Genomic DNA, 12665 nt, shown 5'->3' with positions numbered 1-12665 from the left:
ATAACTACTGTATGAGTACTACTAAGTACCAACTACTAGCCGTTTTTAAACAGCCTCTCTCCGCATTATCTCCGGAGCGGTGGTTCGCCAATTCTCCGCCGATGGTGATTCACACAGAGCGAAGCATCTCCGCCTTCACGTGTGTAATTCACACAGAAAGCCGGCGCTGCGGCTCCTGAAGAGGCGTGACGGTACACGTCATGTTGATGACGTCGGTGTTTCCCCAGGTGTTCCCCCGTTAATCCAAACTCGCGGACAGTTTATAACCATATGCTGTTAAAATGTGTTGTGATTGAGATTCTGATCCACCAAACATCCTGGAAAGTGACGGAGTTACGTTTTTTGGGCTAAATTACATAATTATACATAATCGCCATGGAGGCTGTTTTCTGGGGGAAAGTTCCCTGAAGTCTCGGTCAGGAGGGCTGACGGTCGCGGTGATTTGTTTTCATCACAAACACTCGGTGAGTTAACTTTTTAGCCGGTAACAGACGCTGTTTTTTGAGCAGAAATGTGACGAAGAGTCAGTAGGACAGGCGGAGGACAGACAGGAGGACAGATGCTTCTTCACGTACAGCTGTGGTATTTGTTTTCCTCATATAAGTTGCCAAAGACAGTTACAGTTACTTCGTTACTTTTGTTTGGTCCTGTAACATTGCTTTGTGGGACATTTCTCTGTATTTAGTTGAGTGAAGGACCTGTGCAGTTATCAGACTGCACGACCCACACGCCCTTGCTCCGCACCTCCGGATTATCCGTTCACACTGGGACGGCTCACCAATAATGCGGCCCTTAACTCCCTCCAGAGGTGGATCAGCGCTGGAGCGAAATTTCCCCCCTCTCCGCATCTGAAACTTTCACACAGAGGAGGGTGCGGAGAATTGGCGCAGGATCTCCGCATGCAAACGGCAGTGTGAAAGAGGCTAGTGTAAAAGAGGCTACTGACTGAGTACTACTATATGAGTACTAACTACTGTATGAGTACTACTTAGTACCAACTAATGACTGAGTACCAACTACTGTATGAGTACTAACTACTGTATAAGTACTACTAAGTACCAACTACTGACTGAGTACTAACAACTGACTGAGTATTAACTACTGTACTAGTGCAGTGCCCATAAGAAAAGTGTATTCCTATAAAAAAGTGGGAGGTTAAGGAGCTTTTTCATGGATGGCCAAATGAGGCTGTTTGAAGGTGGGACGTCAGGGATATTCAGGTTTGTTGTGAAATCCGATATTCCAGGGTATAATTGGCTGTTTTTGACTATTTAGGGTCCGGGAAGCTAAGCAGACTCACCAAACTTTACAGAAATGTCCAGCCCCATGCCAGATTGACTTAATTCCAAGGATATGTCAATATTCCTCCTTGGGGGGGGGGGGCACAAAAAGCGTTTAAATTTAAAAAATTTAAAAATACCTACAAAATCAACAGTACATGCTACAGTTTTGAAACTTTCACCAAACTGTAGCCCCAATACTGCTGAAACTTTAGTCCACTTAAACTCATTACAAATTATGAAGTCAATCACTCAGTTTTTTTCAAAACCTGTAAAACTTATAAAACCTATCTCCTCCCACAATTTTTGCTCAGGTGTCACCAAACTTGCTAGAGAGCATCTTCAGACCGCCCTCCACAAAACTTGTTTCTCAGATTTTTGATTTATCAAAAATTAAGCCTACAGTGCATCAAAATGTTTGACCGTAAACTGTACTGTAAACATATACTATCAAATTCTTGCTAAATACATTTTCAATCTTCCTGAAAAAAATTGAGAATATTTTGGAGTCATGGTTGATGAAGTTTGGCAAATATCAGAATTTTATCTCAAAAACTGAATTTTTGAGAAGATTTTGAACTCTGCTCTCATGGGAACAACTGGAGTCAATGTAAGACTGGCATTTTTAAACATCAGATTTTCTCTTATGAAGCAAAACACTTAGAGTTAAAAACAAATCGCCAACATTTCCATGCTGTCAAGATGCAATTTATGTATTATCAGATTTTTGTTTAGGTTACAGAATTTCTGACATTTTGACCATTTTTGATTTCTTCCTTGACAACAGCTGCCTGGACAGTGAGTCCCTGAGTCAACAAATGCAGCTACACAGCTGGTCTCACTTCCAGCCAATTAGCTCAGCGAGTTAGGAGCTGGTTCCTGATGTCAAGGGTTGTGTGTTTGAGACCCAGCAAGGGTGATGGTGATGATGGGGATGATGACAGATCAAAATGTCAGATGTCCTCAATATGAAACACAAGACAATTGTCCTGATGGTGGCATCACAGCAAGCCTCTAAATCAAATAAAAACAAATAGCTTGGACTGGACCATGGGTGAAAGCTAACTGAATTTTGCATAAAGGTCCAGTCTCATGCCAGATTACTTCAGCTGTAAACCCAAGCCAATAGTCCTGATGGTTTGGATAGCAAGCGTCTAAAGTTAAAACTTTGAAAATTCATAACAAATCAACCTGCTAGAACTTCACACTTTCATCAAACTGTAGCCCCAGTACTAAAGAAACTTTTGTACATTTAAACCTATTAAAAATTATGAAGTCCATCACTCTGTTTTTTTTTAAACTGTAAAACGTATGAAGACCTCCCACAATTTTTGCCTACAGTGCATGAAAATTTTTGACTGTGAACACTACTGTAAACATATAGCCTACCTGCAAATAAATAGATAGATAAATAAATCTTCAATGTTCATGAAAAAATTGAACATTTTTTAGAGTCATGGTAGATGATGTTTGACAAATATCAGAATTTTACCTAAAAAAATGAATTTTTGAGAACATTTTGAATTCTGCTCTCATGTGAATAATTGCAGTCAATGCAAGCAGCATTTTTAAACATTAGTTATTCACTTATGGAGCAAATTAATCATTTTTAAAAACAAATTACCAACATCTCCATGCTGCAATATATGTATTTTCAGATTTTTGTCTTGGTCTTGGTTTCAAATCTGCCTGCACAACAGTGAATGGCTTAATCAATTTGTCAAGCCACTGTTACAATGCCACTTGCCAATTAGCTCAAAGCGATAGATGACAGTCTTTGGTTCCAGAAGTTGTGAGTTCAAGCCTCAAGTCGTCCAAAGTGAACATTGTTATCAACTGTCTTGTCTTCCTATTCTCCTGTTTGTTGCTCAGAATTGCCTAATTTTGCCAAAAAATAGCCCGGACCAGACCCATCGCTGCGCAGCAGCTATAATTTTGATTTTTCCATTATATTTCATCTTAAAAGCTATTTACTTGGTGTCATTATTTTCAGCACAACCTCACATGTGTGACTGTACAGTTATTTTTTTTATTTTGACATACTGTATATACACAATGGACCTAAAATCACAAAAATAAAACATGAAATCCGAGTAGAAAAAGTTAGATTTTTTTACTGTGAAAACAGTAACTTATAATGCAAATATAAATTGTTGTTTGCTAAATTTGTGCATACATTTAAAAAATGTACAAAGTTATATGTAACTATTTACATTTAAATGCAGGAAATGCTCAGGTCACGTGACGGCGATGTTCGCGAAAAAAGCGTGGCGGACATTACCCTAGGTCCAGTTTTGGACGTGCCGATGCTTCCGGTCCGTCGCCTCGGGAGGTGGGCCGTGTAGCTAGCTGCTAGCAGCTAGCTGCTAGCTAGCGGCTAGCTACACACGAACATCCACAGATTCTGATTCCACTTTGTTGTCCGCGCGTCTCCGGATCTCCTCAGACCCGAACAGACTCGGTCCGGACTCGTTTAATCTCATTAATCCACAACAGTCAGTTTAGATGCACAGAACAGAACAGAACGGGACCGAACCGCCGGCAAAATCCCGGTCCAGCTCGCGCCGCTGCAGGTATAAATCTGCTTGTTTCTTAAGGTGGGGGGTCGCGGTGGGCTCTGCAGTGATTGGCTCTGGTGCGCGCGTGGCCACGGTGTGCAGTGATTGGCTCTGGTACGCACGTGACTGTAGTGGCTCCGGTGGACAATGCTCGTGGAATTTGAAAAGCATTTATGAAATAATTTATTAACGGTATCATTGCAGTCCAAACAAATGCGAAATAGCACACCCTTGAACCACGCAGCAGCCATGTTGAAACTCTCAGGTCAGTCTGATCCTGATCCGCAGAGATATTTGAGGGACACACACATACACACACACACACACACACAGACAGAGGTTATTTGTATTTATAGATAGATGAGTACTAACTACTGAGTACTAACTACTGTATGAGTACTGACAACTGAGTACTAACGACTGTATGAGTACTAACTATCGAGTACTTACTACCGTATGAGCACTAACTACTGTATGAGTACTAACTACTGTATGAGCACTAACTACTGTATGAGTACTAACTACTGAGTACTAACTACTGACTGAGTACTAACTACTGTATGAGCACTAACTACTGAGTACTAACTACTGTATGAGTACTAACTACTGAGTACTAACTACTGTATGAGTACTAACTGTAAGAGTACTAACTACTGAGTACTAACTACTGTATGAGTACTAACTACTGTAAGAGTACTAACTACTGAGTACTAACTACTGTATGAGTACTAACTACTGTAAGAGTACTAACTACTGAGTACTAACTACTGTATGAGTACTAACTACTGACTCTAATACCATAAACACAGACTCACAACTCAGATCAATAGCTTTTATTAACATGATGACAGTTGACATATGTTGCCAAAGCAAAAATATAGCCGCAAGCGGCAATCCGCGGGTTCTAGCCTCTTTCGTCCCAAACCGGCCAACCTGACCCTCATCCCCCGCAGTCAATGACATCGACCGCCGTGTTCCTCAAAGATCTGTGCAACACATAGCCATGAGAAGCCCCAGATTTCTCCAAATTGGGTTTTCAGCTACATGCTAATGGCATTTATAGCGCCTCCTATCGGTTGAGGTTAATATGCTTTGGTAGGCAGATTACCAGTCCTCTTGTGAACCTACCCACCAAGTTTTGTGTTGATAGGGCAAAGGTGTGGGAGTTATGGCCAATCAATGTTAAGCCCCGCCCATTGCGAAGATACATTGGTCCGTGGCGGCCATGTTTTTTGACCAATCTGGCTCATTTAGAGTAGAAATGTGTCTGCCCATCCCCCGAAGCCGTATGTATATAATTTGGTGTTGATAGAGTCAATCTTTCAAAAGTTCTATTCATTTTACTGTTTTTCACATTATGCTAATTGGCAAAAAATCTAAGTAGGCGGAGCTAAATGGTCCAAGAGGCTTTTTTGTAGAGCACATGGAGCTGAACTTGTCTGTCAAATTTCAAGTCAATCAGACTTACGGTGTGAGGGGCGTGGCCTTCCCAAAAACGCATTTTCAAGCCTTAGTTACAGTGCCACCATCTGGCAGACTGGGCTCATATTTGAATAAAAGTTGATGCACATCATTTACAATCATGAGAGGCACCCATCTGCAGTCAAGACGGCCGACAAGGGCGCCGCTATAGATCCAATCCATACCGGAAGTTCCAACCGGAAGTTAGTTAATCACCAAAATAAAACCGAAATAAAAGCAAGAGCGAGAGAGAGAGAGCTCTCGATAATCATATCTAACTTTGTAACGGGGAAAGAATGAATGTATGTTATTACACTGCAGGGATCGAAATTAGCACCCGTGTGCTGGCGCCTGGTGGGTGAATTGAATCAGTCTACCAGCAACTTTGACGGATTCATTCCAGTCAGATCTGATTCAATTAATCTTTTTTTTTTTTTTTTTTTTTTTTTTTTTTAATTCCGAATATGCAAAATGGAACACGGCTTCCTGATTGCTATTTAACAAATTATTTACACAACATAATATGGAAATGAAGATTTTGAGGAAGCAAAATAATAATGATAAAAAGTAAAACAAATAACATATTCGAAAAGGAGTGAGAAGAAGCATAGCTTGTTAGCTCTCACCCCTTTGTCTAAATGAAATTAATATATATATATCTACATACACACATACCACCCACATATACATGCTTGTATATATACATATACATACACACAAAAACACACAAACCTACACACACACACACACACACACACATACATACACACACACACACACACACACACACACACTGCCTCTCATCACCATGCCACATCAATTAATAAGTGATAATCACCAATAATCATTAATACCATTATCCATTGTACCCGCTAAATAACATGTGTTTGTACATTTTCTTGAACTGGTTGATATTTGGACTTTGCTTGAGTTCCTCACTTAGGTTGTTCCATATCTTGACACCAGAAATAGATATACAGAAACTTTTCAAGGTTGTTCGTCTGTTTAATCTTTTAAATTATGTTCCCCTCTTAATTGATAACCTCCCTCCCGATTTCTAAATAAATTTTGTATATTTTCTGGTAATTGTCTGTTTTTTGCCTTGTACATGATAATTGCTGTTTGGTAAGATACAATGTCAGTGAATTTCAGTAGTTTTGATTGTATAAAAAGTGGATTTGTATGTTCCAAGTAGTTGACCTTGTGAATAGTCCTTATTGCTCTTTTCTGCAGGATAGTAAGTGACCGTAATGAAGTTTTGTAAGTGTTTCCCCAAATCTCAGCGCAGTAATGTATATATGGCAAGACCAGTGAACAGTACAGTGTGCGAAGAGAATTATGATCCAGTAATTGTTTTGCTTTGTGTTTGACTGCAATGCTTCTTGAAACTTTGGACTGAACATGTTTGATGTGTGGTTTCCAACTCAGTCTGTCATCTACTGTAACCCCAAGGAATCTGTTTTCATGCACCCTTTCGATTTCAACCCCATCTAATTCTATTCGCACCTTTGTGTTCCATGTGCATTTTCCAAACAACATGAACTTAGTCTTACTTACATTTAATGAAAATTTATTCCAGTCAAACCATGTTTTTAGTTTTTTCATTTCCTTGTTTATAACTGTTTCCACTTGTTTAATGTTTTCTCCTGAACCAAAAATATTTGTGTCATCCGCGAAATTGACCAATTTTAACCACCTAGATACTTTACACATATCATTGATATACAGGATGAACAATTTAGGGCCCAATACTGACCCCTGGGGGACCCCGCAAGCAATGTCCAAATATCTCGAGCAGTGATTACCCAACTTTACAAACTGTTGCCGTCCTTTCAAGTAACTCTTTATCCAGTCTAATACCAGTCCCCTTATCCCATATTTTTCCAGTTTATTAAAAAGTATGTTATGATTAACTGTATCAAACGCTTTTTTAAGATCGATGAATACTCCTATTGCATGTTTTTTGTTGTCTATTGCATCTGTGATTTCCTCTATTGATTCCATGATTGCCTGTGATGTTGATCTGTTAACCCTAAACCCATACTGACTCTCTGAAAACAATTTGTGTTTTTCCAGAAATGCATCCATTCTACTATTAAAAAGCTTTTCCAATATTTTTGAGAGTTGTGGCAGTATTGAGACAGGTCTATAGTTTGTAAAGTTGTGTTTGCTCCCAGTTTTATATAGCGGTATGACCTTAGCAATTTTCATCTGGTTTGGAAATGTACCAGTTTGAAAAGACAAATTGCAGATGTGTGCTAATGGCTTTGATACCCCTTCGATGACCTGTTTAATTAATGACATATCAATGCCATTGTAATCTGTAGATGTTTTATTTTTACACGTTTTTACTATGTTGATAATTTCATTTTCCTCTATTGCTTTCAGGAACATTGAGTGGGGATTCCTTATTATTAGTTTATCCATGTAGTCTCCATCCGGCCCTGGATTTGGGATGTTTTTTGCTAGCTCAGGACCAACATCTACAAAGAACTGATTAAAACTATTTGCCACCTCATCCATATTATAATTTTCGTTATTATTTATAACAAAATATTTAGGTAAATTGTTTTGTTTAGCACCATCTCTAATAATATTGTTTAGCATGTCCCATATCCCTTTCATATTGTTTCTGTTATCTTCTAATTTGTTTTTATAGTATTCTTTTTTACTCAATCTTATAATATAATATTAGTTAACTTATTCTTATATCTTAATGATCTATATCTTGGTTAAGGCATAACAGTGCGCTTTACATGACCCAAGAGTTAGATCTGGTCAAATTATGTTTCTGATTCTACCAAAGTGTCAGCTGGACTTCAGAAGGCCGGAAATCCACAACTACTTGAATGGCTGTAAACTGTCATTTGGACTGCTAGATTTTAAACTCTATAATCTCTCATGTAAATACCCGATTGAGTGATGAATGCATTCATTATGTCATGATATATTTTTCTTTAACGAAATTACACCAAAATGTACATTTTAACAAGTTTAATCATACATTTATTAATAACATAGTAAACCGTTATTTTTGCATATTTACACAAGAATTTAATAGAGAAAAGTTAGAACAATTAAAAGTAACTTATTTAATTATGAATGATTTTATGATAATATATAAGTTAAAAAAATATAATAATTGAAAAAGCTGGAAACGAGCTGATCTCAAACAAAAAAAGAGCTGTTGTGATCACTGGTCACAGTCTCCACAGATTTCCTCCGCTCTCCTCACAGTTACCACACACGGGCTTGTGGCATTTCAAGTGTCCAACGTTTGGTTCCATTTGCAGTTCTTTCAGACCGACACTGCTTCTGTGTCCGCGTCTGCTGCTGCTGTGGTTGCTTCCGCTGCTGCTCACCTTCTGCCGACTGCCGTGGCCGCTTTCCACTCCATGTATTCTGCCCTCAGCTCCTCTGCCAGCTGCTGCAGGACTTTCCTCCGGGCTCTCCTGCTGCTGGTGCTCCTTGAATGAGATGCGGGCATTGATCCCAGCCAGGTCGAGGATGTTATAGAAGACCGCCACTGGCTATCTTTCCACCTTTGACGGAGTACTCCCTCGCATCTGGTCCGGGACGTCCACGCCGTACTTGGTGTTGTTGTAGTACATCACAGACTCTGGTGTTGCCTTCGCCGCACTGAAGGTGCCCACACCTGTGTGCAAGTGCTCAGGATGTAGACACTCTTCCTTGGCTGGTACACAGTCAGAGTCGCATCGTTTCAGCACCTTCGTGTTGTGAACAGTTCCACGGGTTCCAAGGAACTCCTGTTTTTGTTTGCCCATGGTGCCAAACAAGCTATTTAATAAAACTATATAGGCTAATTATTAACTCACAAGTAAATTCACAAAGAGGCACAGCTGGAGACCACTAACACAGTTAGAGACAAGAGAGACAATGAAAGCAGCAAACCGCGCGAAAAATGGAACAATGAAACCCCGCGAAGTGATGTGCGGTCAGTTTGAACGCTTATGGCCGAAACAGGTTAACATATCATATTTTGTGTAATTTATATAAAAACTATTCAAAGTTAAAATACAGACACTTTTAGGAAAAGTCATGTAACAGCAGTATTGCATTTTTTCATTCAATGTTGTAAGTGTTATATTTTGTCTATAAGTGTTGATGTTTTCCTCAATTACTAATATATACAATTAATGAAAATAAATTAAATGTTAAATAAACTTTATTTAAAATGGTAGATATCTTTGTATAGTTTTTCATATGCAGTTATGGTGCAACATTTTGTATTTGGACATTGAGATTAATGGGTAATGGTGGTAAGGACTTGGTGTTTAATAGCTGAACAGTGATAGTTGGCCCATATCATTTCCTGTTATAGACTGACACCAGCCCCCCACCACAGAAAGGAAAGTTGATGTCGCCCCCACTGAAAAAAGTTTTGGGACCCCTGCTGTAAATCATTGGTGGTAATACAGTGCAAGGACTGTATTGCCCATATATTATACAGGATCTTGTTTGCAGGAAGCTGGCATGCTCTCTCCGTCTTTCCTGTATATGGCCCAGTCTGCTCACCAGAGGATGCTTTCATTAAGCACAGTACAGACTACCCACACATCGTTTGCTCAAAAGCATAATAAAGAAACTAAGCTAAAAGACATCAGTCCAGCTTGTCGTTTCCTCACCCATCAGGGATCTTCAGGGATGAGGGGGGCATCATGAGCAACACAGTGGCCACAGACAAGTGTGATGCAACAGAACGGGGAGTTCCTGGGTCTGGAGATGTGTTCATTTTTATGTGTAACTATTAAATTACAGTGTTGGCCTTATGTTTAAGTTCTAGCGTGAATGATATGTGTGAGCAGCCCCCCACATACACATATATACTCACACACACACAAACATTGTATTTGTGTTTAATAACCGTGATATTAATATTTACAATCAATATTAATTGTAAATCAATGAAACAGTAACATAAATTAACATTTACCATGTACTAATTTGATAGTAAGTAAGACATTTGTTGTGGCCGTTTTATCAATTCTCTATGTAATTTGAGAATTCAGTTTATTTATTCTTAGTTATTCTTCAGTCCTATTGTTTATGTGTGTGTGTGTGTGTGTGTGTGTGTGTGTGCCCCCTACCACCACCACACAAACATAATATTCACATTTTTATTTATAACGTTGATATTGAAGCTAAATCCATGAAATGTTAACATTATAAGTTAGTGATTATTATAGGCTTCTAACTAACTTCTGAGTAAAGTCGTGTCGAGACAATTAACTAATCAATTATACCGTTACGATAAACATGTAAATGCACAAAATGCATAGAATTATGTTATGTGTTAACCATACAGTCTATGGTGTAAACGTACGTGTTTTTAAGCTTTTGTTTCGGTGATTAACTAACTTCCGCTTGAGACTTCCGGTATGGATTGGATAAATGGCAGCTTTTATTTTGGTGATTGACCAACTTCCGGTTGGGACTTCATGTATGGATCGGTTAAATGGCGGCTTTAATTTTTGGTTTTATTTTGGTGATTAACCAACTTCCGGTTGGGACTTTCGGTATAGATTAGATATATGGCGGCGCCCTTATCGGCCATCATGACTGCAGATGTGTACTCTTGGCCAATCGTTGGGCCAAGTTTCAAGTTTCTGGCCCATTCCAGCTCACGGGAATTTGAGCTCAAGCGGACAGACAACAAATAATAATAATAATAAACCGGCACAATTCCAGAAGGGTTCTACCCAGGCATGGACTGGCCATCTGGCATACCGGGCAATGCCCTGTGGGCCGACGCACATTTATGGGCCGGGCTTTCATAATTTAATCCAAAAGTTTTATTATAAATCATTTTTATCGACCGCGATGGCCCATTGGTTGATTTTCTTGAAGGACATTGGGCTAATCCAATCTCACTCAGCCCTCCTTTTTTTCTAAGTGCACAATTTAGAGGGGGCGGCCCATTGGTCCGTCTTCAATATAAGCCGTTCTTAAACAGCCTCTCCGCATTATCTCCGGAGCGGTGGTTCGCCAGTTCTCCGCCGATGGTGATTCACACAGAGCGAAGCATCTCCGCCTTCAGGTGTGTAATTCACACAGAAACCTGCGCTGCAGCTCCTAAGGAGGCGTGACGGTACACGTCATGTTGATGACATCAGTGTTTCCCCAGGTGTTCCCCCGTTAATCCAAAATCAGGACAGTTTATAATCATATGAATGCTGTTATAATGTGTAGTGATTGAGATCCTGACCCACCAAACATCCTGGAAAGTGACGGAGTTAAGTTTTTTGCGCTAAATTAGCTACATAATCTAGATAATCACCATCAGTAAACAGGACGCTGTCTGTCACTCGCGGGGATGGAGGCTGTTTTCTGGGGGAAAGTTCAGTTAAGTCTCGGTCCGGAGGGGTGACGGACGCGGTGATTTATTTTCATCACAAACACTCCGTGAGTTAAAGTTTTTTGCCGGTGACAGACGCTGTTTTTCTGGCAGAAATGTGACGAAGAGTCGGTAGGACAGACAGGAGGACGGACGCTTCTTCACGTACAGCTGTGGTATTTGTTTTCCTCATATAAGTTACCAAAGACAGTTACAGTTACTACGTTACTTTTGTTCGGTCCTGTAACGTTGCTTTGTGGGACATTTCTCTGTATTTAGTTGAGTGAAGGACCTGTGCAGTTATCAGACTGTCAGACCGACACGCCCTCGCTCCGCGCCTCCGGCTTATTTGTTCACACTGGGACGGGGCTACTGTCTATGAACTGAGCCAATCAGGATATAGTACGAAGGCGGCCCCACCCCTCCCTGCGCTGTCTCCTGTAACTTCTGCTAGTTTCAAAGTGTTGAGCGCGAGGACTGACAACATGGAGCAACCAAAGAGAAAGAAATTGGGTGCCGAGAAGTTGCGTGCTAATAGCAGACAATTCATGCGGGTGTGTAGCGCTGTGTCGGGTTCGGACTGTAATTTTCAGGCCCGTTGAGAACTCTAATTACATGATAATGCTGAGCAATGGCGATTGATTAGTATCGATATTAACTGGCTTTGCATACTTCTCAAAATCTGGCAGCCACGGCACCTTATTCTGATAAAACAGCAAACGGTCAATGCTGAGAAGTGTCGGATGAGCATTAAGTGTCTATATTAGGCTCCATCATAGCATTTTAGATATTGAGGTTGCATAGTAAAACTGCTAAATGATTAGTAAAAGCTTTGCAATTTAAGCATTACTAAAGTAAGTGTAAAAAAAAAAGTATAAAAGTATTATTAGCAAAAGGTTTGCCCACATAGAACAAGAGTAGATCTGTCAAATGCTTTTAAGACAAGTTGCTTTGCATGAGCTCATACAGCAGCCCTGTTTTTAGCCTGATATAACAATTTTATAGCTTTTT

Source organism: Sparus aurata, chromosome 18 (genome assembly GCF_900880675.1).
Source record: "Sparus aurata chromosome 18, fSpaAur1.1, whole genome shotgun sequence".
Taxonomy (NCBI): domain Eukaryota; kingdom Metazoa; phylum Chordata; class Actinopteri; order Spariformes; family Sparidae; genus Sparus; species Sparus aurata.
This window is presented reverse-complemented; position numbering follows the sequence as displayed.